Source organism: Ailuropoda melanoleuca, chromosome 1 (assembly GCF_002007445.2).
Source record: "Ailuropoda melanoleuca isolate Jingjing chromosome 1, ASM200744v2, whole genome shotgun sequence".
In the NCBI taxonomy this organism is placed as follows: Eukaryota; Metazoa; Chordata; class Mammalia; order Carnivora; family Ursidae; genus Ailuropoda; species Ailuropoda melanoleuca.
This window is the reverse complement of record NC_048218.1, coordinates 86,944,751-86,955,213: the sequence shown is the minus strand read 5'-3', so window position 1 is coordinate 86,955,213 and position 10,463 is coordinate 86,944,751.

Sequence of the window (10,463 nt, the reverse complement as noted above, 5' to 3'; positions counted from 1 at the left end):
CTTAATGCAAGTTTTATGTGACACAGGAGCCTTCAAAAGGAATGAAGACTCAAAGAAATGGCAAAAATTACATGCTTTTATATTAGGTTGAACAAAGAGAGGCAATTGTGGAAAAGTAGGTAAACTATGGGGAGAAGCTAACGTAAGATAAAAGAATTATTTTTTTTTTTTAAAGATTTTATTTATTTATTTGACAGAGATAGAGACAGCCAGCGAGAGAGGGAACACAAGCAGGGGGAGTGGGAGAGGAAGAAGCAGGCTCCTAGCAGAGGAGCCTGATGTGGGGCTCGATCCCACAATGCTGGGATCACGCCCTGAGCCGAAGGCAGACGCTTAACCGCTCTGCCACCCAGGCGCCCCTAAAAGAATTATTTTAACAAAGTCTGTTTGTATAGAATTCTCTCGTTCTCAACTTCTCATCCTTGATGATAAGAATGTTACTTTCCTTCTACAATAGGGGGGACATTTTTCACATGGAAATTCCACCTCCTGCTTTTAAGAAAAAGAAGGAAGTTTAGAGTGTTTTTCTTACATCTGCTGTTTTTCAAGTGATTTCAACTCAAAAGAGTCAAACTGCCAGAGTGGAATATTTTAGAGTGGTGTTTGGAACTCCTTCACTACCTACACAACACATAAGAAATCAGCCATAAAGAAATACCTGAAATGATCCAAATGTGTGACGCTCTATTAGCTTGTGTTGCATCTCAAGTTCCTAGCATTTACCAAACACTTAATACATATGCATTAAATTAACTAAGGACAAAAGCATTATTAGGACTAGAAAGTATCATCACATTTTTACAAAAGTTCAGGAAGACATAATGACTTCAAACTTAGGTGTATTTAAAAAATTGCTTAAAATATATAAAGAAAAACTAATAAAAGTACAAAGAGAAGCTGACAAATTTATCATAGTGATGATCAAGTCTCCCAAAGTCTATCTATAGGTTAAATGTAATTCAAGTGAAATTTCTCCAAATATTTTTCTTTCTAAATCATATATGGAAAAGCAAAGGGCCAAGAATAGCTAAGATACATGTGGAAAGGAGCAAGGCCAGATGACTTTCCCTGCTGAATATCAAGATTTACTTTACTTTCATTAGAGTAAGAAAATAGTAGAAAAATTGACCACAATGTAACTTATTACAGTCCCAATATTTGGCAAAGATGGCTTTAAAAATTCCTAGGAATAATATCAATCTTTTGCTAACTGATGCCAGAATAATTCATTGTTCATATGAAGAAAAATAAAAGTAAATGCTTACTTCACTCCATATACTAAGGTCTATTCCAGATGGAATAAAAACATCAAGGAAAAATTGAGAAAATGAGAGGATATCTTTATAACCTTGGGACTGGAAAAGAATTCCTAAACAATTTACATAGACACCTATCATTAAATTTTGACAGTCTACTTAAAAATTAAGAACTTCTGTTTACTGAAAGACACCATGCAAAAAAAAGAGGGAATATATTTTCAACAAAGAATTATTATCCAGAATACATAAAGGACTCTTCAAAATCAACATGAAGAAGATCATCAATGGGAAAAGAGATTTATAACATGAAAACACATTTTTCCAAAAAGAAATATAAATGGTGAATAAGCATAAAAAGGATGTTCAATCTTATCCATTATCACAAAATGAAAATTGAAATGAGATGAGATATTATTTTTCACCCAGTAGATTGATAGATGCTTGTAGTCTGGCAATACCAACATTTGGAGAGGACATCGATCAACTCGCACACGACTGATTGGAGTGACAATTGCTTTTTAACCACATGTAAAAGATATTTAACAGTAATCATATATTAGCATTTTATATTATCTTGTAAATTAGAATATTTGGATACTCTATGAGAAATTGTTCCATATGTGTGACATAAAAGAATGCTCATTCTCACTAGAATATAAGCTCCATGAAGACTGGGAAGTCTTTATGTGTGTCTATTAAAACAGTGCTTAGCAGCTAGTAGGTGTTCAATAAATATTTGCTAAGTGGAAGAATGAGGAACCAAAAACTAACAAACTGTATTTTCTCAGAAGAATAAAGTATGGCATATTCACAAGAGTATCAAAATTAAAATTGATGAACTAAATGGTGCTGGGTTTAAGAATACTTTTGAATGAAAATAGGTCCTAGAAAACTACATATAGTGTATTATGTTTATGGAACTCAAGAGCAAGAAGAAATAACTTATCTTCTAGGGATATAAATGTATATGATAGCACTGTTTTTGAAATCTCAACAGAATGGGGAAGGCACAGCAAAGCAATGAGGAGGAATACACATGTGAAAGCACAAGAATCAGAGATGCTCCAGTCCTTAATCGGGAGGTATTCAGGAAAGAGATGTTATCATTATGTATTAATTTATAAAGGCTATATATTTTTGTATATACTAATGATAACATTAGAATAATAAAATAAATACAATTTTAAAAAGCAAATGAAGACAACAGATTTAAAAATATGCACATAATTCTTCACTTGGAACTTTTAGACAAAACCTATAAAATCTGTTTAAAATTGTATAGAGAGCCGATGAAGATCTGGCACAGGGACAGTTTCCCACTAGCTAACCTGGTACATTTTCAAAAAGTACATACCTTTCAATTTGCTGGATTAATAATGAGAACTTTGCAAGATTTATTTTTTTTAAAACCTAGAATTAGAGTTCTTAAGCTTTGAACCTACTAATTTGGATTTGGCAACAATTCAAAGTGAATCAGGCCAATGTTTACCTTTGTACTATTTAAAATAAATCTACTTTAAACAAATAGTGTTAAGATTGCAAGTTTTAAAAAAAGAGGATATCTTTTTAATTGTTCAAACTTTTCTTGGATATAAAAAATACTGACTTAACTCTAAATAATCACTCTTGTAACCACACGTGAAGCTTAGCTATTCTTTTGAGCAGAATCTGAGAACTTTGTTCTTCAAGAGATGGGTTTTCTCCAGAAATGTAAATGTATGAAATCCTAACTGTTTATAAAATATTTATAAGCTTTATTTTCCAATACTTCTAGTCACCTTTCCTCGTGGTTGTAAAATAGTTTCTTTTAATGTACAATTCTCCCTTTAAATGATTAGTTTAGGAATTAAAACAAAACAGAACAAAAATGTTTGGTTACTCAGAAGATAAACACAAAACATTTCATTTTCCTAAATCCTACACCGTAGCCTGGACTAGGATTAATACGCCTTGTACCGACATAATCAAAAGTAGCCATAGAAAGGACAATTGGAAAGGTTCCAGAAGAAGAATGATAGAAAAGGAGAGTAATTAGGTTAATATGTTTAATGTTCTGAGAAGAAAACACATGGAGAAAGATTTCTCTTATTCCCTGGGACAGAAGTATTCTCTATGTTAAAAAATGACTGAAAGAAATGTTGGATAATCTAACTCAGTGAAGAAAATATCATTTAAATATAATGTGTTAAGGCACTTAAAGGACAGAGCACTTAAGGAAGTGTATTTAGAGTATATTGATTACAGCCATAAATTTATGTATTTCTTGTGTAGATAAATTCATTACCGTGATCCATTCAAAATTACCATTTTAGATGGTATTACTCTATATAGAATGCTGGCAAACTCGAGTGAAGTTGATTTATTCAAGAGAATTATTCATTTAATTTCCACCATTTAGTATTTATGTTCTCTTTCCATTCATTTATTCATTTCATCTTTATTCATTTATGCATTTATCAAATATTCATTTAAATGAGTTTCATTATAACTATAGAAAGTGTAGGGCGAGATTTGCAGTAAATTTATTCTTTTAATAGGTTTATTCTTGCAAAATCCTCTGAGCAGATAAAGTCTGCTTGACCCATTATGTTCACATCTCTCTAAGTCTTTTACAACTCTTCCTTTATCCATTTCATTTCTTAATTTGGATGCTTTCCTTGAATTTTATTTAATTGCCTGGAATCAACCTTGGTAATCTATTTAATGTTTGACATACTAAATATTTATTTATGCAATGAATATATGTTATGTTGTAGATTTTATAGAGTAGTCATTGAGGAAACTTTACCATTCATCAGTAAAGCAAACTTATTTTATACTGGATAATATAGTAACATGTTGAGAACTTTCCATTGTTCTAAACTATTCATATGTTACTAACACTGTCCATGGGCATTTGAGATTTCTTCTGCTTCATGATGTTTTTCCGTTGTTGTTTCACTAAAATTAACTTGCTGTTTACAAAAACATAAACTAATTAAATTTTACATTGCTAGTAGAACTGTTATTATTATTATTTGTTTGTTTAATGATGATTGTGTATCTAGGCTTGTTAGTCCAATGGAGCCTGAAATCCTGCTTTCCTCTGAGCGTTGGCTGGGCCATATGGCTTCCTTTTTCTGCAAATAAGCATTTCCCACATATGCCAACATGGGACAGGGACAGAAACAGAGACAAAGACAGAGATACAGAGAGAATGCAGCAATATTTTTTGTTTTCGCTTTTTGTTTGTTTGTTCGTTTGTTTTAGCTTTCCATATTTTTAATTTGGTGATCAGTGTTTTAAATGTAGTCACTTAACAGACAACTTTTTTTTCTTTTTTATGCCCAGTCTTATCATTCCTGTGCTATTGTTTTTTATATCTATTTCTTCCCACCCTTTTTGCCTTATTTTGGTTTGGTTATTCATTTATGCTCCCTTTCATGAGTTACTGATTTTGCCTTCTCACCTAGCTTTGGTTTTTCACCCTTCCTTAGTTTCATCATCTTTTTTTATCATCTGAAAAGTTGGGGTCAGAGTCCCTTACTCAGACTGTTCTAAAAAACAATGAGCAGGCAGTATACTTCTAGCTCAGGATAGTTCTTTCTTCCCACTCCTCCTATTATAGTTTTTGAAAGCCATGCAATGAAATCTGCTTTAAAGTATTGTATGGAATTTCTTCTCCTTACAAACTGATAACTACCAAAAGTAAATGAGTTAACTCATCAGTATCTTTTATGCTAGCCTACATTTTGAACCCAGAACAAGGAAACACTAATATTTCCTTTTCAATTATTCAGGCAGTAGGCTTTCTTTTAATATTTTTAAGTATTAAGCTTCCTGTTAAAGGGTGGGAGGAAAAAGGTTCAAGGAGCAGAGGGGGCAAACAAGTATTGTCTTCTCTTTGAGAGTCAGTTTTTATTTGAGCTCAGCATGGATATGCAGGTAAACTCTACAATGCTAATAGCAATAGTAGTATGAAAATCATGGAGAAAAATAAGTGTCAATATAATAGCCAGCTGATAAAGAATTGAACACAAAATTCTATGTGCCATAAATCACTCTACAGAAATATAGTCTGGGAGAACATTGCTGAGGGGTGCACAAACAATGTTGAAACTTACAGAATTTAGAGAAAAGGTGAGACAAGATTCCATCTTACATATATCATGGTGATTATCTTAAGTCATATTTAAAACGAGTGTCTTTGGGTGAAAGAAAAGGCCATATAAGTGCATTGCCTATTGTTTGTTTAAATTGTTTTTCCTGAAATAATGACTATGTTCAAGCATTTACCAAAGGAATATTTTGAGATTATGGTACTTGTTATTTTTAAATACAAGTGTAGTTTTAGTAACACATTTTTAATATAAATGATCATAATAATGATGAGGTAAGTAGTAAACGTGTCTTTATTATAAATTTAAATCTGTGATGTCAGTAGTCAAACCAGAAAGAAAACTTCTTCTGAATGACATCTACCCAAGAACCTGATGAGAACCTAAAGTAGCAAAGAGAGAGTTTGGTAAGATTTGAATAGGCTTCTTGAGACTCTGTTTTGCTATTTTTGTTTTGGGAATCAAACATCATGCATATACTGCCACATACATAGCTATATATGCCTCATGTTTTATTCTTGCCACAGTCAAAGTCTCACATGTAAGTTCCTGCCACCTGTCTGTCACCTACAATGGGCCATCTTTCTAAAGCATTCTTTCTCCCTTTTGAAAGACTCTGTTTATTCTTTGTCAATTATAAATGCCACACACAGCCCTTGGGACAGCCCTTCACAAGGGGGGTCTATCTCCAGATTTATCAGTGTCCTGAGCATATATCTTCGGTTTCAACAACTGATTCAGAACAGATGATATTCTTTGTAATGTCTCTGTGCTGTTATACCTGTTGTTCCTTTACCTAGAAGTCCCCACCCTCCCTTGCCCCATAAATTCCCCATTCTCTGCACCAGCTCACTTGTTACCTCTTTCATGAGGCTTTCCTTTATGGTGTTAGTTCCTAAAAGTAATTTTCCCCTTCTGTTGCTCCAACATAGTTGTATTCACATCTTTAATAGTGCCATGTTATATGATACGGAAGGAGTACAATACAGTGGTTAGGATCATGACTGCCAGAATCAGACTGAGGTCAACCCATGACTCAGCAATTCCCAGAGCATAACCTTGGGCAAGTTATGTGAGCTCTCTGGACTTCAATCTCATCATCTGTAAAAAAAAAAAGGAGTAATAATGGTAGGTCAAAGACAGCAGAATACTTCCTGCTTTTGCTTTGAAATGTAAGGAGCTCAGAGGCCACACTTCTCTGTTCACATGAAAAAGTGAAACAAACTGAAAATCAATTACTTTTCTTGGACCCATCAGGGAGAACTGAAGTCGCAGAGCAAACTGCCATCCAGAAATCTGGAGAGACAGGCTCATCCAGAGAGTCAGAGACCAGAACTGCTTACCTGAAGCAGAAATCACTGAAGCAATGAACTTGGAGGAGCACTTAAATAGTTCTTTGGATGAATTGTGAGACCTGAGTGTGGACTAGTGTGAGAATGAGAAACTCCTAGGGTCAACAGGCGTCGGGGGGCCCACATTTTTTAATAGGCTTCACATCCAGGTTAAGAACAAAGGAGACAACTTAAAGAGCTCCAAATCCCCAGAGCTGAAACAATTAGAGCAACAAAATAAAGTAGCATTGGATTACAACCCAAAGTATTAAATAAATACCCTGAGTCCATAAATGACATAAATAAATGATGGAATAAATAAATTAATAGTGGAGGATAGGCAAATCTTTCATGCAGAAGAATTCTAAATTATTTATGTAGCTACTCTGACCTCAAGGAGTAAAACATAACTCCCCAATAATTAAATGTTGGCTGTGCATAGAGCCTTTCTTCAAAAAGAAACCTGAAAAAAAAATTATTGTAGCCAGGTGATCAAGTTTAATAACAACAGTGATAAATCATTTTGATATTCTGTACCTTTTTTTTTAAAAAAGATTTTATTTATTTATTTGATAGCGATAGAGACAGCCAGCAAGAGAGGGAACACAAGCAGGGGGAATAGGAGAGGAGGAAGCAGGCTCCCAGCAGAGGAGCCTGATGTGGGGCTTGATCCCAGGACGCTGGAATCACGTCCCAAGCCGAAGGCAGATGCTTAATGACTGAGCCACCCAGGCGCCCCAATATTCTGTACCTTTTGATATGATGCAGTGAAAATGGTAGTTTACCTCTGTGTTCTTCCACTCAGCAACCTATAATCCCAGTCTAATCACGAGAAAAACATCAGACAAATTCCAATAATAGGTCACAAAACACAATACCTGACCGGTTCTCATCAAAATTAAGTTCATCATAAACAAGGTAAATCAGAGAAACTGTTAAAGCCAAGAGGATCTGAAGGAGTTATGATCACTAAATGTCATGTGGTATCCTGGATAAAATTTTGGAATTGGAAAAGAACCTTAGGCTAAAAAATGAAGGAAATCCAAGTAAAGCATAGACTTTAGAATATAATAAGGAATCAATATTGGTTCATTAAGTGACGGTTAGTTAATTTAATGTGTCAACTTGACTGGGGCACAGGGTATCCAGATATATGGTTAAACATTATTTTGGGGTGTCCATAAGGGTATTTTTGGATGAGATTAACATACTAATCAGTAGACTGAGCAAAGTGGATGTCCCTTCCCAATCCCAGCGGGGCCCCATCAAACCCACTGGGGGCCTGCATAGAACAAAATGCAGGATAAAGGAGAATTTACTCTTTCTGTCTGACTGGTTTTAAAATGGACCTGGTTCTCCTGCACTTGGACTGGAATTTATACCACCAGCTCTCCTGGGTCTCCAGCCTGTAGAGGGCAGATCATGGTATTTTATAGCCTTCATAATCACATGAATCAGTTCTTTATAACAAACCTATGTATCATCTAACTATGTATGTATGTATGTATCATCTATCTATCATCTATCTATCTATCCATCTATCTATATCTATCATCTATGCATATCTTATTGGTCTCTTTCTCTGGAGAACCCTCACTACTACACATACTAATATAAGATGTTAATAATAAGAAAAACTTGGTGCGGGCTATATGAGAACTCTGTCCTATCTTTGCCATTTTTCTGTAAATCTAAGCCTATTCTAAGATGAAAAGTTTATTTAAATGAAGTTTGAATATCAGTAATTTAATAATGGTTGGCCTAGTTCTTCACAGAACTGTAATGCACAGTAAGAGGTTAATCCATGTAAAGTTCTTAGAACAATGACTGGCACAAAGTAAATGTCAATAGATGCTACCTATTATTATTAATGTGCCACACATGTTTATTTTATCAGTTTTTCACTGTTTTCCAATCTTCTTGTCTCTCGTTGAGCCTTATTATTTATTTTTGTAATCTCTGGAGATCAATTTTATTAGTTCTGCATATGGCAGCCTTTGGAAATTTAATAGGAATGATCAGAATGATTTATTCAATGAATACTTACAGAGGATATCTTCTGCATTTTATACTATTCTCTCTATTATAGGAGTAGTCAAAGTAGATAAAAATAGAAAATGTTTTTAAGAAAACTACAGCTTATCTGGAGATATTTTTTAAAATGTTCTTATCATTTATCATGCTATTATCTATTCTGAACTTTTATTTATTCTGTCTTTTTCCAAAATGGAGCTAAGGTAATAACCATATGAGTTAACTAGGCAATAAATGGAAAGATAGGGCAGTAATAATGTGGGGCCTATCGTGTAAATGACTCTCTCAATGACACGAACATAATCCCTCCTGCCAGACATGTTTAAGAACTAAGTGATCCAAGTCACACAGATACAGATTTTCTAGTCCTTGCAAGCTGCGTGCTTTTACCAAGTTTCTTAACCTCTCTGTTTCAGTCTGTTTTAGTTATATATAAAGATAAATGTGTAGTTGTTTTAAGGAATAGACAAAATAGATGAAGGTGCTAAAGTCAGTAATGTGCATTCAATAAACATCCACTGATACACAGTAACTTCAGCAGGGAAAATGTCTTGTTATCTTGTTCAGTGAGGAAAATATCCATTAATTGTAAACATTGGGTGTTGAAGAAAAATATATCACTGAATAGGTAGAATGTTATTGAGAACATTCTATAATTTCTGATTATGATGTTACAGTCAATAAGTAAAACCAGACTATTTTCTCATGAGGGAATTTTCAGTGGTCTTTTCCCTCCATCTCTCTTTTTCAGTAGAACTGGAGTTGTATCCAAAGCAATTCTTAAATCCCTTATACTACTCTTTCTTAACTGTATTGATGCCTGAGATTAAAAATGAAAATATCCTCAAAATAATACCAGTTCATTTATTTATGGACTTTTTCTTCTTTAATTGTAATCTCATTTTTCAACTGATGCATTATTCCTTTGTCATTAATTCTCTTCATCCCTTCTGGACTATCTCATTTTTATTATCACTCTTATGTCTCCCTTATTTACCTATGATGGTGTGCATGTTAGATTGTCATTTTTCTTTGCCAATTTTGGTTATGAAGTATGTATTCTATCTATTCAGATTTTCTCCCACAAATTGCTTCTTTTTAATCTTTGTTTTCATAAACTGTATATTCTTTTCCTCCATAGGTTTAATGACACTTTTAGGAGTACAAGTGATTTTCTTTCTCTATTGGCTCCATTCCTGAAAGCATGTAGAACTTTGAGTTGAACCCATTTTTACTGAACTTCTTTTTCATCATTTTCTTTCTCTCATATAACAATGTTGATGATAAAAAAAAAAGGGGGCTCCTTAAAATCTTAGTTATCACTTCTCTTGTACCGTCTTTCCTTCTCGCCTATTAAATGTTTAGAGATATTATCAAAAACATGTTCAACAGTAGAGTCATTTAAAGAAAAGAACAGAAAATACTTTGGAGTTTTATTTATGGAAGGGTTCTGATATTAAACTGAAAGTACCATCAGCAAGTTTCTCTGTTCAAAAAGCAACTCAATTTTATTGTGTGAATTGGTCAAGACATTTCCTGTCCCTAGTAGCGCCATTTCTCAGTTTGAAGGTGATCATCTATCAAATGCAATATGTATAATAAATTAAAGTTGGCCAAGACTTTACATTCTTTGGATGAAGTTGAAATACAAGTTGAAACAATGATCATTTGCATTGTTACAGGGAATGAAGATGAAAGAGTTAAGACCTAGTTCCGTCGTACACTGCTAAGCAGCAGTTATT